This window comes from Colletes latitarsis, chromosome 6 (genome assembly GCF_051014445.1).
Source record: "Colletes latitarsis isolate SP2378_abdomen chromosome 6, iyColLati1, whole genome shotgun sequence".
NCBI lineage: Eukaryota > Metazoa > Arthropoda > Insecta > Hymenoptera > Colletidae > Colletes > Colletes latitarsis.
Genome location: NC_135139.1, coordinates 4838945 through 4860975, shown reverse-complemented (window position 1 = coordinate 4860975; position 22031 = coordinate 4838945). Strand labels below are relative to the sequence as shown.

The 22031-nt window shown below is 33.4% G+C and overlaps 1 protein-coding gene across 2 annotated transcripts in view; it reads right to left on the bottom strand.

Annotated features, from left to right (window-relative positions):
* Positions 1-22031, bottom strand: part of Sema2a (Semaphorin 2a) — a 1678677-nt gene that overhangs the window by 1056255 nt on the left and 600391 nt on the right. The gene's annotated exons all lie outside the window — the stretch shown is intronic.

Here is a 22031-nt window from a genome sequence, read left to right as displayed (position 1 = left end):
TTCAGGGGTGCTTCTGGATTACAGAAGTCCGATAAAGGGTCGAAGAGAGGGAACAGATCATCTTCGCCCTCTGCGGAATTCGAATTTTCGGTGAAGTCGTACTCGTGGGTCAACGCGGAATTCGAATTTTCGGTAAAGTCGTATTCGCAGGTCGTTGACCCACGACAGAAAATTCGCGCGGCAATCGCGTACGGAAACCTGCAATTTTTTCCATTTTTTCCTAAAACGAGTTAGGTTTAACACTCGATCTATCGGAATACAATTCTATTTCACAGGACAGTTTATAGCATGTAGATTAGAATATACAGGGTGTTCGGCCAACCCTGGGAAAAATTTTAATGGGGGATTTTAGAGGCCAAAATGAGACGAAAATCAAGAATACCAATTTGTTGATGGGGGCTTCGTTAAAAAGTTATTAACTTTTAAAATTCCGCCCGAACTGAATTTTTTTCTCGAAAATGCACAGGATTTCGGAGGTATGTCTATTGACCAAAAATGATTGTACTTGATCCTTGCAACCGAAAATAATTTTTCCAAAACGATTTGAAATTTTTTTTTCGTCGAAAAATTTAGGCACCTAATTAGATTTTCGGTAAGGAATTTTTTTCTCGAAAATGCGTAGGAATTCGGGGATATGTGTAATTACCAGAAATGATTGTAATTGACTCCCGCAACCGAAAATAATTTTTTTAGAACGATTTGAAATATTTAAATTAAATTGTTAATAACTTTTTAACGAAGCCTCCATCAACAAATTAGTAGAGAATCTCTCATTAAAATTTTTTTAAATTACTCTAGAATCTCCCATTAAAATTTTTCTCAGGGGTGGCCGAACACCCTGTATACGTGGTGTTCTTGAAATAGCTGACTCCAAACTTTAAAAATACAGTGCGTATCATAAATATACCAACCCGTCCATATTTCAATATTTTGACAGATTGGGAAAAGATTATGATTATGTGGCACTTTAGAATAATGTATAATACTATTTAAGTAAATAAAACGAAAGAATTATAATACTTTAGTGTATATAATAGAAATGGTTACATAAAAACCTAAAATACTAAATTTCAAACGTTTCATTAATATACCAACCTATAACATTTTTATTATGTTGCCAGCAATTGGATTGTGTTTTCTTTTGTTTGCCTGTCATATGTTTTATTTGGCGTCTTTAAGAGTCCAGTGTGTTATTTAGGTTAACAAAGTAAGTGTTATAGAGATTGAAAAGGAAAATGCCTTGTGGTAAACAACTGTCGGATAGAGAAAAAGCCCATGATAGAAGCATTTCGTATTTAAGGCAGAGGATACACCTATAGAGCGAACGAAATGGGTCGTTCAAAATGTACAATTGCCGATTACGTTACTAAAAGGCGTAATCATGGACAAAAAAAGTGTCCAAGTCGACTTAAGAAACTGTCTCCTCGAGACGAACGAAAAATAATTAGAGTGGCTTCTAATACTACAAAGTCACTGATCGATATTAAAAACGAGTGTAAATTAAACGTTTCGAAGTGTATTATACATCTACGTATTTTAAGATCTCCACATATTATTAGAGCAAAGATGATATCGACACGAAGATTAAAAAATGCCAACAAAGAAGCAAGACTTTCGTTTGCTAAAGCAAATATGAACACAGATTGGAAAAAGGTAAAGATTTCTCTTGCAAAATGAATGGTGCACTTTATCCATAAAATTTTGTTTCTTAAATTATCTTCAGTGATGAAAAAAAATTTAATCTAGACAGACCCGACGGATTTAATTCTTACTGGCACGATATACGAAAGGAAATAAAATACTTCTCTAAACGCAATTTTGGCGGTGGGTCAGTGATGATTTGGGCGTGCTTCTCAATCCATGGCAAAAGTTCCATAGCTTTTATTTCAAGTAAAATGAACAGCATCGAATACACAAATATGTTAGAAAATTATTTAAAACCCGTTTGGGCAGTAAACGATGATCAAAATTTAATTTTTATGCCAGATAATGCAGCGATGCATAGATCAACCCATACGTTAAACTGGTTTGCAGAAAATGATATCCCTCTTTTAACACTAGGTTTACGGGACGCTTCATTTTAACGCTTTTCGAGTTTCATTTAAAAAATTATAAAAACCCTTCGCATTTTTCTTTTAATTCTTGTATTGACTTTTATCCATTTATCAAGGGAAATATATATTGAGGTTTATTTGTTTCAAAAGTTTTGAAATATTGAAGTTCTCTATGTGGTATATCTATTTCTATGGATGTACGTCAATTTGATGCAATAGTAATATAAGAACAAGCGAGCGCGAAATATGTAAACAAGTTTCCACGCTTCCCTACGAGGTGCATGCCTAAAAAACACTTAACTGAATCATATCTAAACAAAGGCAGAAATATAACAACGGATAACTTTTTTACAAGTATTCCTCTTGCTGAAAAATTAGTTGAAAAAAATACTAGTTTAGTTGGAACCATTAGAGTCAACAAAAGAGACCTTCCAAAGATAGCAAAAAGCAAGATAGATCAAATGTTGTTATATTCATCAGAACATTACAAATCTAGAAACTGCCAGGTCACTATCTATAAAAGTAAGCCAAAACTGAAAGTACACTTACTAAGCACACAACACACATCTACGAAATTGAAAGACAATAGGAAACATACTCCAGAGACAATTTCATTCTACAACGAGACAAAGTTTGGTGTCGGTATAGTGGATCAAATGGTGAAAAGATATACTGTAAAAGCAGCATCTTTCCGATGGCATCTGCAGGTTTTTTCAACATTTTAGACTTAGCGGCAATATCCAGAAAGGACTTCCTGTTTCAGTTGGCTGATGAACTTCCGGCAACAGAAAAAGAAACCCAAAGGATAGAAAATTACAATACACCGTCAACTAGTACTTCGCAACAACAAAAAAATTGTCAGATTGAATACTGCAAAAGAAACAGGAGCAATAAACACCTGTAACAAGTGTGAAAAGATTCTCTGCGGAAAGTGCGCTCACAAAATAGAGAATGTATGTAAGAGATACGCAGAATAAAGTTTATCATGTTCATAATAACAAAATTAATAATAACATAATATATAAAAAATGTATATCATATTTTTATTTTGTTCAAATAATGTTCACTAAAATATGTTTTATGGAAATATGTGTCTTATCTTTTCATTTTAAGTTAATAGTTTACAGCTACATTGGTTTTTAATTTGTTTTTTTTTTAAGAAAATGTACGTTTTCGTAATGCGTCAAATTGATACGTTTCCATAGAGGTAGGCGTGTAAAAATGTCCGTAACCCTAGTATTAAACTAGCCTGCATGTTCCTCTGATGACAAACCTATTGAACATTTCTAGGGAATTATAATTAGGCGGGTTTTTTGAAATAATAAAAAATTTGCAAATGTACAAGAATTAAAACTTGTGATTATTGAAGCTTGGAATAATATAGATAAAAATATTATAAAAAACCTTATTGTAAGTATGCAAAATTGAATTTTCGATATAATTCGTAGTGGTAAAAACGTAATAAATTATTAATTTTTTGTTTTCGTATATAAGATTTAAAATAAAATGAGCTTTGTTTACAATTGGTATATTTATGAAACATATATTAAACAGTATTTCCGTCATTTAAGTCATTAATTACAATAAATTAACGGAACTGCTTTTGACTAATTATTTTTATAGTACTATCTAGGAACAGAAAGTGCTGTTATAGCTTAATTTATTTCCAAAAAATCAAATTCCTTACATTTTAAGGAGTTGGTATATTTATGATACGCACTGTATATTCTACTTATAAGAATGAAAAAGTAGGTAGTTATTCAAGACACTATCCCAACTTCTTGATTCGTTACTTATAAAGTTGTACGTATGAAACCACGACCAGAAATGCTTCTTTTACAAATTACAACCGTTTGTTCGTAATAAAGACTGTCACAAATATCTATTAAGTTTACGTTACAAGTAGTTAAATATTCACAGGGGCACACAGTGTATCCAGCAATAAACACACATCAAGAAACTGAAGTCTATGTTTTATAAATTCTTATATCCCAAAATATTAATAAAGGAACGTAAATTTTTAACACTATCCATAACTTTTACTGAATTTACCAATTTCTAATTGAAACTTTTTTTTGCAAATTATGTACAGTATTATAGCACCTTCCAAACTGCTAAACAATCTTTTTACAATATTAACAATTGGCCTCAATTTTTTATGTTAAATCTTTATCAACTTTGAATTGAGTTTAAAAGAAATACTATAAAATACCTCGATGACTTTTTGTATATCAATTTAGAGCACATTAAACTTTAATTTAACGCCAATTTTAGCTGCCCAAATTTGCCCGAAACCGAGAAAATCATCAAAATCATTATTGCAAATATTGATACCTGCTCCGAATTAGAATCGGAATTAATCTAATAAAAAATGTTCTTTTATTTATTTACAAGATAAGAAATTGTTTTTGTATCTATTTTATATTTTAATTAAAAAGAAATAAAGGAAAAACATTACACAGATGCAAAGTTATGATTTTCTTCCGGACATCCATATATTCGAAACGATCGCTGCGATATTTCAGGCACTTCCTCTAAACTAATTAAAAAACTTTTCCAACAAAAGTTACACAGCAATCACTTGACAAGAAATTACAATAGTAGAAATTAGCAAAACAATTTTTATTTAACAAAAAATTAAGGTCGCTTCAATTTTTGTTAACAAAAATGTACAATTTTTGTGCATCAATTGATACATCTTTGTATTCTCTTTAAAAAATGTAAGAGGACTTAGGACGAAAATTGATCGGTTTAGAAGCTATGATTTTTGTTCCGAATTCCCATTTACGCGACACACTGTGGGGCGTCACAATGTTCAAATATTTGAGTAGTTCGAAATTTAAACCGAACTGAGACTTCAATTTCTAAATCGATCCGAAAATTCGAAAGATCCGAACAGTTTGAGAGAAATCACGCAGCTCGAACATATTTCGAGTAACTTGTAACAATCAAACGTTTATCGTGATACAATATTTACAGTGTTATTTACATAAAATGTTGAGCCCCTTAATTCGATAAACTCCAAATATATTTATATATTTAAATATGAATGCGATTTTTTCAAAATTACGTGTCACTCATTTCCGTCAAAATTTCTACGCGTACATTTATGAAGATTATCTAAACTGAGTCGCGAGCAGTATTTGAGAAAGAATTAGTGAAGAAATTAAATTAAAAATATCAAAATCAACAAATTAATAAAATTTCATCTTTTCTTTATAAAATGAAAACAGAACTTTTGTGAATGTTTGCAATGTTTACCGCCAAAAAATTATACATTTACGCAATTGAATGAAACTCCTGCGATTAATATTTCTTACTGAAATTTTGACAAAACATTCACCGAACGACGAATAATGAAATACGTAACTGTCCAATTATCATAGTAATTCTTTTTCTGGACTGTAAGATTGAAGAAAGTTTGAAATTTAAAACTCCATGGCTTGGTTAGTCTCTCAATTCGCGTTGCCACTCAAATAGATAAGCGACTGTAAAGTGTAGTTCCCAATGTTATTTACGGTCTAACGCGGGCATTAAACTTCTGCATAAGGCGGCACTTTGCGTTTAATAAGTTAATTTAGAAGCCTACGTCTCAACAACTTAATTGCACTCGCGTTTGAAGTATAGCCGGAGCACTCTAATCTACGCCGGAAAAGAAGTCTGTCGACGTATCGTTGCACCCCGGCCTCCTCGAGACTTCGTCCTCGACGACGACGCCTTTCGCGTGCTTCGCTCGCGGCGATTCGCCCAGGAAAAGGGTATCCGTGGCTAAAGTTTCGTCTTCAATCATTTATTTTGCGGCACCGCGAAAGAGTACTGCAAAGTTAACAAGGCGAAGCGCGCACTAGCATAAAACATCAGAGAATATTAGCGCGTAATAATGGCGAAGCAGGTAATTTGATTTCCTGTCTTTAGAAGCACGAATTTCCAATTTCTTTTGTAAAATTTCCATTGATGAAATCATTATATTATCTATTAATTTATTCGTGCAAAATTGCCAATTAACTTTAACACTAGATTGCCTAAGGAAGTCATTTTGACTGCTTTTCAATTTCAATTAGAAAAACAATTATGTATATAATGACACAGTTTCTTAGAATTTTCTGATTTTTTATACAACACATAAATGCGTTTATTAATAATTGTAGTTGCCTCCCCCCTCCTTCATTTCCGACATATATATGTGTTATACCTATATTGCCCAAAAGCAGTCATTTTGACTACTTGGGAAATTTTAAATAAACAAATGACTTTTATTATTGAATTGAGTAAATTTCTTATATGACCAGATCGGCTCTGGATTGGAATAACAGTTTATATTTTTTTTTTATTATCGTCACATGATAACATACAAGTTCACGATAAATTGTCGTTCCCCTTCAACGCGCTATAACGTAGTTCAGGGGGGAAGGAGGATCACTGACTGCTTGATGCTACAGCCCAGCATACTGTAACTATTATATATATATATCAATTGTGAAAATTGATAAAAGTAATAAAAAAATGTTACCGGACTGTATTCAATTTTATAACAAAACAAAATTTGGAGTTGATATAACGGATCAAATGGCCAGAAAACATACAGTAAAATCTAGTTCTCGTACATGGTCCCCCCAAATATTTTTCAATATTTTAGATTTGGTTGCTATAAATACTTGGATCCTTTACAAAGAAACGACAGGAATACAAATACAACGAAAACAATTCTTGTTTCAATTAGCAGAACAGCTTTCCACCGATTATAGAGTTGCAAGACAGAAAAATTCATCAGAACATGAAGACCCACAAAGATCAACTGCAACATCATCAAATACAGCATATTCTAACAAACGAAAAATTTGTCAAGTACGATTTTGCCACAATAACAAACTAAATAATATATGTGAAAAATGTCAAAAGTATGTTTGCGGAAGATGTAGATATAAAAAGATTTCCACTTCCATTTGCTTAAAATGTACAAACAATAATGCATAAATTATTTTTTTTTCCAAATGAAGTAAATTTTTTTTATTTTTAATACTTACTAATAACTTGTTGTATGACTGTAAATAATATAAAAAATATTAAAAATTAATGTTAAACAAATTTCTTTACACATTAGTTATTTTTTCACAATGCAGTCATTTTGACTGCTTTTGGGCAATATAGGTATATACTAAGTTTCAGTCTTTCTAGTGTTAAATAATCTATTAATTACTTGAGGCGGACCATACGAATTTTCTTTTACAATTTCTTTCTGAGAATAGATATCAGTAAACCTCTATTATGTATTTTAAGAGAGAGGTAATACTGTTCGAGTAAAGGAATTTTCAGATAATAGAATACCAAATTTTAAGTAGAGTGTTTGGGAGAAAATAGATGCTTACAATGGGCCATGTAATTTTATGGAATTTATATGGTCTTAAGATGTATTTTGTGGTGTCTTGTACCATATTTCATTTTTCAGTACCGTTTGTACGAAACAGTTCTTATCTGCATATATTCAATAATGAAGAAGGGTGTAAATTATTTTCATTTGTCTAACATTGATTTCAATTCTCTTTTATATCAGCAACTTAGCTAAAAAAGATTGTGATTTCTCTATACTAGATATGATGGTGAATTCAGAACATTGAATTGGAAAATTTATTTTAGTTCAATAACTATTATAAAGTCAAAGCATCGAAAAGATAAAGTTGACATTTGTCGGCATAATGTGTATAACTAAAATAAATATTTAAAAGTTCTATATGCAAGTTCGCGGGCCCTCAAAAATCCAAGTTCAGAGCCGCTATAATAATAGATGATAGTATTAATATTTTTCAAGGAAATACTGTGGAATAGGATTTTCTAATGAAGTAGAATGTTTCAATGAATGAACATTCGAAATTGTATTTTACTCGTATTATAATTACGCGAATTGAGAATGGACGAACTCGTTTAAAATAATTCCTAATTACGTAATTGTTCACAAATGTATAGTAATATTCAGCACGATATTTCCATGTATTATCTAATTCTAAAAATTACAGCGAACTGTCGTTCACTGTCGACAACTGACGAAGTCCATAATACACTAACAATAAGAGTAATTTTCTTGCGAATATAACACAGTAGCAACGTTTATCCGCAATTTATTTAAATGGAACTGTGAGGTACTAATATCGAAATATAAGTACTTTACAAGATACTTCAACCAGTTAACTGCGTTCGACGTGTATATGTATACGTCAATCCAAAGTTCTATAGCAGTGCAACTGACGTGTATACTCATCGTATAAAATAAAAATTATCATTTACAATAAAACTTCGAAATATTAATAAGATTGTTTTTATATTACTGCTACATATAAGACTGTTATGTATTTTATAAAAAAAATTTGATTATTCTTATTAGTATATTAGATAATCCCCGTACAATGTATTATATTTTACAAACTAAGTTGATTATTTTCTCCTATGCATCTGATATTTTCCGAAAAATACCACACTGAAATCAATTGAATTTCTTAATATTATTTCTTTCTTTAACTTTTCTTCTTTATGAATTCTATTATTTTTAGACAATTTTTAGGTTTTTAGTAATAATAACCTCTTCAACGATGAATTGTTAATTTTTTATCGAATGAAAATGTAATGTTCCTGCTTTTGTTATAGATTTTCATAAAATTTGTAATTGGAGCAGTTGTTCTAGATTCGACGTGGGTACTCGTCATTGTTCGGTTTTAATTCCGCATCCCGTGCGGAATTTTTAAAAATTTCCCAGTTAACTCATTAATTCCAAGAATCGCACATTCTCATAATTCCAGCCTCAATAGAATTCAATTACTAACCAAAATGTACGTTTAATTATCATGAAGTGCCAACAAAGAGTAATATTATGACTCCGTACTTTAACACTTTGACTGCCACGTCACCAAATCATATATGGGTGACAGGATTTACCATTATGATACTAGAAAAATTAATTCTGAAATTAAGACGTTTAGGGAATTAAGTTTGAATAGAATTTGTGAATTTTAACAAGGTTACAAAAATAACTACTGAAACAAATTTTAGGTTACGTAGCTTACAATAGTCTAAAATCAACATTTTACTTTTGCAGAATATTATACAGTTTTGATTTGGCAGTGAACGTGTTAAATAGGTTGAAGGTAAGTGCGATATCAACATTTTCTTCAACAGTCTGTTTAAATGTTTCGTTTGACATTTCAATGACTTCAGACACAGAATAGTAGGAAGAAATGTAGCCATTAAATACCTGAAATTGAATTAAATAATATGTTATTCACGAACGTTAGTTAATCATAAACAACTTATAACGTGATTACATTTACGCCTTTATCACAGTATCCGGTTTTCTTATAAATTCGAAACAGATTAGGAATATCTACTTGTTACGAATAGAAGCGTCTATATTAAAATCACTATTTTCACGAAATGTATTGCTATAAACGACGTGCAACGCAAAAGTTCTTAGGATTCCTCAAATAGCAATTCCGCGATAGAATTTCGGGCGTTTTCGTCGACCGGTTGGTAAACTGGGTTCGGAAATACGCGAACCGAGGTTTGGGGTTGTATTGATCGCAGCTGGCTGCGCGGGGTAGTGACTGAAACAGTAGGTAACCTCTAGTCAACGAAGTAACAAACGATATTTGGATAGTCTCGGACTCTGGATAATCCCATATATATAATCGACGTAACTTTCCCACGGGAGTCGGTAAAAACAGTTGCAAAACCAGAAATCTTTGGGTTAACAAAGGTAGAAATTCCAGTCACGTACGCGTGATTACCGGCGACGATAACATCGCGGCGATACGGCAAAATGCATCCGAATATAAAAATGAAACCGCTATGCTTCCAGACACAATAGAGCCTGGTGAAACGAACGACAGCCGTGTAAACAGAGCGCATATCGCGTAGCGATCGGACCCGCCGTAGATTAAATAATCCAAAATGATTTGGCTTACCAGAGTACGTTTACGAGCCCTCCCGTAATCGAATTAAAACGTGCTCGCGACAGACGGGAAACAGAGAGGAAAGAAACGTATGCCGTGTAGCGGAGAAATACGGTGTCAGTGAAAGATTACACGTTCCATGATACCGACGAGGGTGGAAACGGCAAAGGCGGGAGGCGCGATAACCCGCGATTACCAGAAAACGTGAGGGTAGAAAAGAATTGGATCGATGTTCATCGGTTAAGCCAATTAATCCGTGAACTTCGCGCAAGGTTGCTTCGTTAGAGCTACAACAGCGATGAAAGTACTACTTAGACGAAACGTAGAAGGGAAACACGTAGGCGATTTTGGTTGCTTAATTTTTTGACGCGTACTCGAATTTATACGCACACCTTGCAAGTCGACGCAAATATTATGAGAGAACTAAATATTTCTTGTGATTTTAATAACACAAATGAAAACTTAATAAAATTTAGTACACTCCTTGTACAATGTAATCGATCGTTATGATATAATAAATTAAATCATTAAAAATGTTAAGGAAGGGGTTTTTTACCAATGTCAAGTAGAAATAATTAGTAACGTAACTGAAGAACCTGCAAAGAGTACCGAGGAAAATGAAACTGATCGAAAAACACAACTTTTTGATACAATAAAGTGTGATATGATTTAATTAAGTGAAACTAGCAATACCGTACAAATAAAGAATACATTGAAAACGTTTAATAATATAGATATCAACATTGTACAAGTACTGCGATATGTCCAGTATAAAAAGAATAGCAAAAACCCTCTTCAATCAGAACATCATATGATATCATGATTAAAGTTTGTAAAGCAGCATGCAAAAAATTTGAAATTTATAATGGCGTAAGTTTTCATAAGGTACATTTATTGTAAATCACTGATAATTGAATTTATTCGAAGATATATCAGCAATTGTCGCTATTTAAAAAAAATGGTAAATTTCCTACTTTTTTCTATAGTGTTGAATTCTTTAAAAATCAAAAAGCATTTAGAAACAGTTAAGATAACCCGTGGTCAGGTTTTCTTCCACATGCTATAAATTCGTGACGAATATAATAAATGAACATATAGGAATTTATAAGAAATAGATGGAATGTCTGTTGATAGTGTTCGAAAACATTCGAGCAAGTAACTGTCGCATTAACCCTTTACCATACAATGACGAGTCTGACTCGTTACAAGTTCTTAACACTAGGTTTACGGAATACGTCAATTTGACGTATTAAGATTCTAAACCTAACGTTACAGAACTTATAAATATTATTTGTTAGCAATTTATGTTGGATTTAATTGATGTAATGATATGAATATACACTCTAATTAAAAGAAAAATTGCATTTTAATGTAACTGTTAACACAGCGAATTACAATAAAAATATGCGCAACGAGTGTCCATAAACCTAGTGTTAATGACATGTTTCACAATCATGAAGCTACTTACTCGTCATCAAGTCTTATCTATTAAAATCAACATATTTTTACATTCACGAGGTATTCGTAAAACAAATCTAGTCTTTTTCGTGGTCATTCCTTGTACGAACAAATTTAAATAAAATTAAATAGTACACGTTTGAAAAATTATTTGAAATTAAATCGTACGTCAAGGGGTTAATTTCTTATTTAGTTTTGTCCACGTTGGACATTTAAATGCTGAAAAAGTAAAACGTATTTGAGCTCGTAGTGCATTATTTATCAGTTCACTTTAGTACGTTGCATATTTTACTATGTATGATTGATTAACACGGAAAAGAAACATGAGAAACATCGAGACAGAAGGAAAAATAGAGAGGTTGAGTCGGTAGAATAGTATAGTTCGTTGCATTGCCTGCAGTGCAGATAAGGGCCTTCGGTCCCGCGAGAGTATCATACCAGTCTCTGCATGTATCTATACTTTTGTAGCCAACCAATAAAACAATAATGTATTCCGATCGTGAAAGTTGTATCTAACTCACGTATTCGGTTCAACGAAAGTACTTATGAGAAGCTGACGTCTCCTATTGCTTGCAAATTTCAAATGCATTGTAACATGTCCAATATTCTCTACTATTTATTTTCATATATTTTCTAGTATTGAACCGACTTTCTAAGAAACTATATACGTATTGTAATTATTATCAGTGCAAGAATTCGTACGCATCGCGTTATTAACCCCTTGCACTACGCTGGAATTCGGAAGAAACCGTGCCTAACCCATACGCCCGATTGATCGGAACGAGCCCTAATATCGGAACTTGAAACACGATATGTCGATCGACGGGATATCGATATTTACGAGTTCCACTCGTGATATTCATGTTTTGCTAAAATATCGATTACGAGTCACACTTGTGTTATTCACGTTTCACATGAAATTGAACGAGCCTGACTCGTGAAAATAGTACAAGGGGTTAACATTAATTTTGAACATAAAATTCATGAAAGTTTTTACGTGACTAAACTTTCGTGATAAATTATTTTACACGAAAAGAAATAATGCTATTTCAAACTTTAATAGAAATTTAATGCTATTAGTAATTCATTTCTGGTTTAAGCACTGAAATAATTGCCAGTAACGCATCATGTATTGAAGAAAATTAATTGTATTTTAATGTTATTGAAACGTACAAATAATTGCTGAAGCATACAAATTATATTCAGGATCTGAATTATTGCATTATCGATAAAATTATCATCCGATAGGAATCAGCCACTAACTTTCCATGAGTAAATAATAAATAGCGTATAATACGTTTGCTATCGCACACTGGACATATTCCAACAAATGAACGGGTCCATGATTAAAAATCGTTAAAGTTTTAGTGAAGTTCATGTCTTTACTCATTGTTTGATAGGAATACAAGTGATTTCACTACTAAAAAATATTTTATGTCAAATACAGTTATGAAGCTGAACAAAAATAATGCAAAATATTATACAATAAACTTCAATGACGTCGAAATATAAGAGAATCGTTTAAAATACAAACTGACCCTCGATGTTTCATTAATGTTTTGATCACATGTATTATACTACACAAAAATTGATTTTGTTTTTCTTATGCTTTGAACACATTATTATGGAATAATCACATTTTGCTGAATTACAGATTTCTTTTATTACCGCACCACCACTTTCATAGACATCTTAAATTATTCAATACATTATTTTACAGTTTTGTAAAATTGATTGCGGAAGAAATGAGAAAAATATTTCAATGGCGAATAATCAAGTTACTCATATTCCTCCATGTTTATTATGCACAAACGAACGCAGTTTTTGTCATATGAAACTTTCATTTCGAGCATTCATTTTTATTTTACAGCTAAGGATTCTTTTTCAAAATTTCTTATTTTAAAGCAAAATAACTCTTCTGTAAAATACAATATTTGTAAAATCGGGTATAGCAAGATTAGATAATTTATTGAATTTTATATAAATATTTTCCCTCCTATTTATATCAAGTTCTATAAAAGCTAAAATTATCATTGAAAGCATCCTACTATTTGAATCTCGCTAGATGATAGTGATGAATGTTTAGCCGCCATGTTAAAATGTGATTTATAAATAATTTTATGATAAATATTATGTTTGTAATCCACGATTTATAGATTCTGTTGTATCCTGTCATACCAGACAAAATTTTTATTATGCTTCTAAGAACCCTAATAAACTAAATAAGTAAGGTAAAAGATTCGATGATTGTCATCCGAGCGATCAATTTTGGTAATATTGCATTATTTAGTTTTATTTAACAGAAACATAAGTTTTTTCTCATTTCTTATTCTTTAATATTTTTAATTAAAGAACAAGATAGCTGCAATTCTCAATACCTCTACTCTTACTTATAAATTTAATAATTTAGGTATCTATTGGGAACTATGTCTATCACTTTTAAAATCTGTTTGCTCTAATTACTGTCAACTAACCAAATATTGTCAGGATAAAAGACTCAATTATTATCTCCATAACCAAAAATCTAATTCAAGTATCAACGAATGTTACAATTTTGTAATTAGAACCGAATGTACAAATGATAGTAGCAAATACTTGCGAAAACAATCATAAATACATGTACATCTGAACGAGTCAAACGCTTATGAAAACGATTACTTGCGATCATTGTAATATATATATCATTTTCTTTCTATTAGGTCATCTCGTAAGTTCGTGCCGTTCGAAATTCTGAAATTGAGGAAGATAAAATTTATAATTCAGTAGAAAACAAATAAAATTTGTCAGTTCAGGGAATTTTTGAAATTTTAAACATACTAAAATCAACAATTCATACAAATTTAAAAGAAGTAGATATTGTGTCAGAGCTCAAGTTTCCAATCTACACTGGCTTACGGAACGAAATTTTCTTGATCGTGCTTGAACCTGATTGCATGAATATTTTTGTTAGATACCAATCCTATATTCGTAATAACGAACGTCATTTTGAAATGTTAACTCGTTAATAAAACGTTAATAAAAAATGTCGATATCAACTACTTCAGCAAGTAAACATAAGAATTTATGTAATCACAAATAGAGATATTCATAATACGTTCGTACGCTGTATCGACGAAATGCAAGTTCATTATCATTTTGTATTATTGGTTATAAGTCCTTAATAAAACATTCAAGAGCATATGTTCATATAACATTTTTTTCTTACTTTTGCGTGTAGAACATGATGGCAAAGTTTGGCCGGAAAAAACTGGGACACCCTGTATGTATACGATCCTCGATCAACTCCCAATATCCCGGCGTTTAAGGCAAGGACTGCTGGGATGCGTTACAGACGAGTCCGCTTAGCAGAAAACCTAGGCCGAAACGCCTCTCCCTACTCTTTTCTTACCATCTCTTCCACAGGACCCCCAAAATATAATTCCATTATACGTTTAACCAGTTAGCTGTGATTGACGAGTCTACTCGTCATGGAGAAGTGGCAGGATTCTGTGTCGTGACGAGTATACTCGTCATGCGTAAAAAATGGTGACCGTTGGCTATTTAAATTGTAATTTTTATGAAAAATAAAACTTATTCTCCAATTTTAAGATGTTTAGAATATTTGGAGGTCAGGCCGGAATAAAACGAACAAATAAAACATATGAATAATTTGAGATGAACTTATGCGTCCCCGTATGCATCGGCTGAAGTGGCTTATCAGTTCGCATAACGAGTTTATTTTTGTGTGATGATAACATTTTTTAAATGTTAGCGTAAAAGCGGCAAAAGCAAAAGTCGGAAAACTGATTTATGATAGGGTTCCTTTAGAGATGGTCCGCTACGGGACAAATGCGTGACGCTGACCAGGCGCTAGCCCATTGATGGCCGATTAATTTTTCTTGCATTTTTCGTTTAATATCATGTAATATATGTTTATGTTAACCAAATAGTAATAAAATTGTCAATTTTCTAAAATAAACCCATCTTTTTGATCCACTATTTTAACAGCGACACTTACTCTGCAATTGACGAGTATACTCGTTATCGCTTGATTTTCGCAACACATATAGGTGCACGCTCTCAAAAGGGGGCGCCACAGCTAACTGGTTAAAATAATACTTTAAGTTGTAGTACAAAACTCGGCACGAACATATGGAACGACCTAATATTATTAACCCCTTGCACTATTTTCACGAGTCTGACTCGTGATGAAAATTTTAGGCTAAATTTGAATGTCACGAGTCCGGCTCGTTGTTTAATTTCATGTCAAACGTGAATAACACAAGTCTGGCTCATAATCGACATTTCGGGCCAAACATGAGTATCACGAGTCGAACTCGTAAATATCGATATTTCGTCGATCGACATATCGTGTTTCAAGTTCCAACATTCGAGCGGATGGGTTAGGCACGGCTTCTTCCGAATTTCAGCGTAGTGCAAGGGGTTAATTCCTCTAAGAAACCATTGTTACATAAAAAAAACCGGGTAATTAATAATTTGTTTAAAAAAAAAACCATTACACGAAGTTTGACAATATTTCGGTGTTCCATATTTCTATATTGAGAACATATTACATGTAGTAAACGTTAGATATATGCCTGGACTGATCTACAGTATACGTGTCCGGTGCTCATCCCCACCACTGAGAGGAGATTCGTCTTGACACACCACACATCACATCGACAGCCAAAAAGGATAGTCTCCTCTTTTATTCGCTGTCCTTTTCTATGTTTGACAGTCGACTCGACTTGTTTCTATAATTAGAATCGATTCATCTACCCCATTAAGCATGCATGGTGTAGAGTCCCAATTTTCGGGCATATATCCATCTTTTACGAAAAACAGTAAACTTCTTCTCGTACAACAACTCCCTCCCCTTCTTTTAACAAAGCCATTGTATCGTCGCTACAAAACTTGCTTGATATTTTATTCAAATTTCGTTTAACGTTTTTCATTAAAACGTTGACATTTTCAAATTGTTTACCCACTAATAAGCCTGGAGCTTGTTGTATTTTATTTTTTATAAGATTCGGTTTTATTATATAGTAACAAAAATATTCATGCAATCAGGGTCAAGCACGATCAACAAAATTTCGTTCCGTAAACCAGTGTTTATCTTCGAACTTTGATATGATATCTATTTGTTTCAAATTTGTATGAATTATTGCTGTTAATATGTTTAAAATTTCAGAAATTCCCCGAACTGACAGGCTTTGTTTGTTTTCTATTAAATTACAAATCTTATCCTCATCAGTTTCAGAATATGGAACGGCACGAACTTATGGGACGACCTAACAGTATCGTAGATTCTGGAATGAATGGACAAATCATGTATGACATAGGTTAAGCGTAGGTTTAGAGGCAGCCCTGGAAAGCACGAAGAGGGCAATAAAAAAGAAAGCGACGGTCGACAGTGATGAAATCCAAATCCACTGGAAAAGTCCTAGCGACGAGCGAGGCCCCCTTGGTGTATGCCCATCTTTAGGCATATAAAATGACAAAAACTTACGTGCATGGTTGGGAAAACGAGGTATACATAACATCGAGGGTAAGCGGAGTGCGAATCAGTCGAGTTATTGCAGAATTGTTTTAGAGTTATTCCGAGTTCCCTCGAGTCGTTATCGAGAATAGTTGTTATACGTCGTTATCGGAAGTTACTATCAGTTTATCTTGTATCCAACTACATTTGACCACATATACATATATGTATATTCATTATTAATAAACTCATGCTATTAAATTTGCATTGGTATTTGAATTACACCGTAATACTATAAACATTGGTAATCTACGCATGAAAAATTAAGTTAGGTGTACATCGACTACAACGTAGGCAACAAAACAATAAAAATGTATATAATTTTCTAAAATTTATACCTTATGGTAAAATAGTTTTAGATGGCATTTGTGTTCGAAACGAGATATTGAAGGGTTTGCGTTGGATTAAATTTAAAAATATGAGTAACAGATGATATAGTAGAATAATATTTTTGAGTTTCTAAGAGTGTTAAATTTATCAACCCAATTAGCATAATTAACATTATTGAAGAAATAATGTGTTTTTAATGGCTATAACTGGACTTACGCCACTTTCAAAATCAATGAAATGACGTTTTAAATTCTTAAGAAAGGTCAAGTAATTATTATGTTATAAAATCAAAAAAATATTCAACTGTTATTCTTTGTTAAATAATTTTTACATTAAAATTAAAATTGTTTTATATTTCCAAAATTAGTATGAGTAATTTTTAGATCATCTTCACTTTCTGATTCCAAAAATCTTTTCTTGGTATTAATTTGCATGGGTATAATTTCTGTACATAAAAAAAAATCCTTCAAATTTTTAATAATAATTATTATGTGAATATGTGTAGGGCAGTTATTTTAATTAATTGCGTCACTGTCGGACGTATCTTGAAGGTGAACATTTTCCAGATGTTGAAATTTATAACATTACAAGTAACGCACAAATTAAGCAATCCGAATTTAAGAAAATTGTATGAACAAGTAAAAATACTCAGCAAATGAAACAACACTGTTCATCACTCTGGTTTTCAACGCAGACTGCGCGAGAACAACGCGCTTTTTACTATGAACAGGCGCTGTTCTGTGTTTATAACAAATTCTTTACACATTGATAATTCAACTGCTACTTTGATAACACTATGCAACAAAATAAAAAAGCTGGAATCTTATAAAATTTTATTGCATAAGATTTTCCGTATCCACTTGAAACTCTCACAATGGGACTTACGCCACTTTCAAAATAAATTTTTTCATCACTTCATTAACCAGCAAATTTTCGGGGTTAGAAAATCTTAATGATTTTAAATATATTAGTAACAAGTTGCTTCAGTATGAAACGACCATGTAAAAATATAACTATTAAGGTAGCTAACTCGATTTTTTTTGAAAATGGACTTACGCCACTTACAAAATAAACGGCTCATATGAATAATTACAGTTTTATGCTTAAACTGCACCATGTTTTACAAAATAAATACATCTATATTTGTGTGTGTATACTTATACCAAAATATTTGTAGAAACTAATTTGTATTAGTTTAATTTATGTAATATTCCCGTGTTTAAAAAGTTTTTGTTTGTCTAGGGACGACAAAAATCAAATTGTCGTGTTTTCCGGTAATTTATCTGATTGCGTCGCAGAAGCCGTGAAATGTCTTTTCTACGCGGTCGATTAAAACGCTCGAACGGCTCTAAGGACCTTTTAATCCAGCTTTTATCGCGATCGTGCGCGGATACGTGATCGCGGGTAAGGATTTACCGCAACACGGTTCTCCTTTTCTAGCGCGATCAAAAGTGGCCGATCTCGAGGTACAGGTAATCGGTAAGCTTTACAACAACGGAGCAGTTACTTTTACTGCCACACGGTCAACGTACGGTTGATTGCGGCATTAGAGGAAGGTGGTTTAAACGAGCGCCACGTCGCCGGTTTGGTGAAAGAGGAAGCAATGAAAGCGGTGCACTGGTGTTACCGGTGTGCCACGACGTCGAAATAATGGCTCCTTTGAGACACGATTGCCTTTTCCCTTTAACGACGCCTACGTGTCAATGGGTCGGTCACGTTGCACCTGAGGCCGCGCGATTACGAGCTTCCACGTGCGCATCTGTATGCTTGACAACGACGAACATGTACGTTCCTTCGGTCGGTACATGGACCAACAGCCCGCGAACACGTAGCTACACGACAGCATCGATTCGTCGGAAATCAAAAACACGAACTAGCTGGTTCCGCGACTCGAAACATCGAAACGCAGATTTCCACGCGCGTATACATACCTTTCGTGGCTGCGATGCCAAACGAAGGAAAGGCCAGCCAGAGGGAACGATCGAGGAATAAAGTATTGATAGGATATCGATGTTAAGAATGCAAAAGAAGATATCGCGCAAGAAGTCTTGTATCGTACAGAATACATTCCATACAAATTGAATTGGACGATCATAACGGTACGCGAACCCCTCCTGTTGCAAAGGCGTAGATGCTCCGCTGCTTCTCCTTTTACTGACAGTTTCTGGATATATCGGATAACATACCTTCACCATTTTAAAAGTACATCAGAAAATTCTTTGCAAACCCGTCGTTATAAATTCACAGAAATCTATTTTTTTAATACATATGTAGTAATTCATTAGTTAGCACGAAACATATTTTATAATGTGTTTATTTGTAGAAAAAGGTCATAAAACCAATCGTCTGTACGTATTCCTGATGTCCATAGAAAAAATGCCGTGTAAAGAAAACTAAATTACTCGTACAATTTACGGAAATAGTAACACAAATTTCCAAATTAATGAAAAAATACGTGAAGTAAATATTTGTATAGTTGTTCACTTAAAATAAAGACATGCAGGTAACTATTCCAATAATCGAATTCTTGGAAACCATGTGTTGCGTTTTCGACGCAAGCATTTATAAATACATAACGTACACATTCACAGTAGTATGCGGAAATGTTCTAACTATTACTTTTCTCAGATGAAAAGAAAACAGATGAATTTTGAATAACATACAAGTATAATGAAATAAATTACAGTGTAAATAGCTTACGACACAGAAATATGTAACACAAACACTACTCCACTTTCAAGGCATATTTCTCTTTTTTATAGAACAGCAGGAAAAATAAAAACTCTGTATCTAATTTACTAACACATTTTTATGAAAGTGTAAGAATGGCCTCGAAGTAGTTATTGTATGTAAAATATAAAAGAAATTTCACTTGCTCTTATTAGGTATATCGTTATAAATTGTCAATTTATGGATACCAGACAGTAATTTGTTTTTCACTGTATAACCGTTATATTCGGATTTTGAAAAACATCGCGGGACTCCATTCCAACAACACCAACCACTCTCGTAATTCCAAAATCATTATGAGAAGGCTCAAAATTGTGACTAACTATCATTAAACGAGTAAAAGAAAAGACTAAAATGTAACAAACAAGACACCGTAGGGAAAAGGATCACGTAAGATGGAAACATACGAAGGAAAAGTTGAACAAAGTGTAGACGAATTTAAGGGGTAAGACCACTGTATAATTTTCAGAAAATCGAATTTATTTTTTTATTGACTTAAAAGATGCTTTGAACCTTCTATAATAAGGGGAGAAAAGTTTTGTGCCTGTACAAAATTTTTTCTTTGAAATTCCGAGTCCTTTCCGAGGTCGTAAACTAAACTCTTGAGGGTTGGGACCGACTACTGTTGCGGCACTTAGGGCCATACATGACATCTTGCTTGAGGGTATATTTTTTTGAATGCCTTTCTGTCTCTGTAATTGTACTACCTTTTTCCATTTTCTGCATGCATATATTATAAGCAAGTAAATTAAGATATTAAAGACTTGAGATAAAACATTTCTTTGTACGGACCTGACCATGGTCTAAGGCCCTTAGCTGCTCGTATTTCTGTCAATTCACATATTCTAGGAGCTGAAATGCGTCAACTTTGACACCTACTCGAGTTTACGACCTCGCTATATCATGGCCCGGCCTATACCTGCGGTACATAATTATGTTTTGATTTCTAACTTCTCTAATACACTACCAAACGTCATTAGAAGGAGTTTGTGTTTAGTTAGAAGCATTTTCAAACGAAACTACGTTAATATAGCGTCAGTGCATCTACAGAAAGGTCATCATTTCCTCGCTTGAAATCGCGATTTTTTGTTTTTTTGTCCAAATACAAATTTGTGACAGTTACACTTCGTGCCGCAGAGCGCCTCAACTTCAACACGCCTCGCGGGAATGACTCCAACGTCGTAATTTTGCACTATTTTTGAATAAATATTTTTTTTTAAACACTTAACGACATAGTTAATAACATTCTTAATTATTCTCTTACTTTTTCACCCATCCAAAAACAAAGAAATCGCAAAAAAACGCTTTATTTTACGTTTTTACAGTGGTCTACATATCTAAATCCGGTCACATGCCTGTAACCATCCCTGGCATCCTTGCAATACTCGGTTTGAAACAAATTCATCGAATTCTAGCTTCCTGGACTATCCGTTTGTCAGAGTTAGCGAGTCACTTTTAACGCACCAAAAGGGCAATTACGATAGAACAAATCTCTTGCTGCTATTAAATTCTCCCGTTACCCCGGTAACAGACTATACGGTTCGCGCTTAAACCACCGAACAAGGCGTGCAACAACGAGTGCAACGACGCAGCCTTGCTTGCGGATAGCCCCGACGACGCCGTTAAATAAAGAAACAAACGGCAAGAGAGAGAGAATCTACAGCGAACGGAGCTCGGAGAGTCGCGCGTGGCGTATAATGGCGAACAGAAGTTTCGCAGCCCGTTCGGGCGGCGTGTCCTCTCTCAGGAATAAATATTAAATCTGTACCTCGAGGGTATTCGAGTCTGCCGCCCCTTTCCCCGGCGATTCTTCTTCCTGCTCCTTCTGGGGCCGTAGGAAAAGAAAAAACGTACTAGGCGCTCATATGCAAAAAGCAGAACAGTGTCTGGGATAACGGGAGAACATTAAAGTGGGCAGGGCAGAGCCGCTACGCGGAATGAATATTTAAAGGAAACCTCGGTCCCAACCCTGCCTGCACCCTGCAAAGACCGTAGGACGTCGTG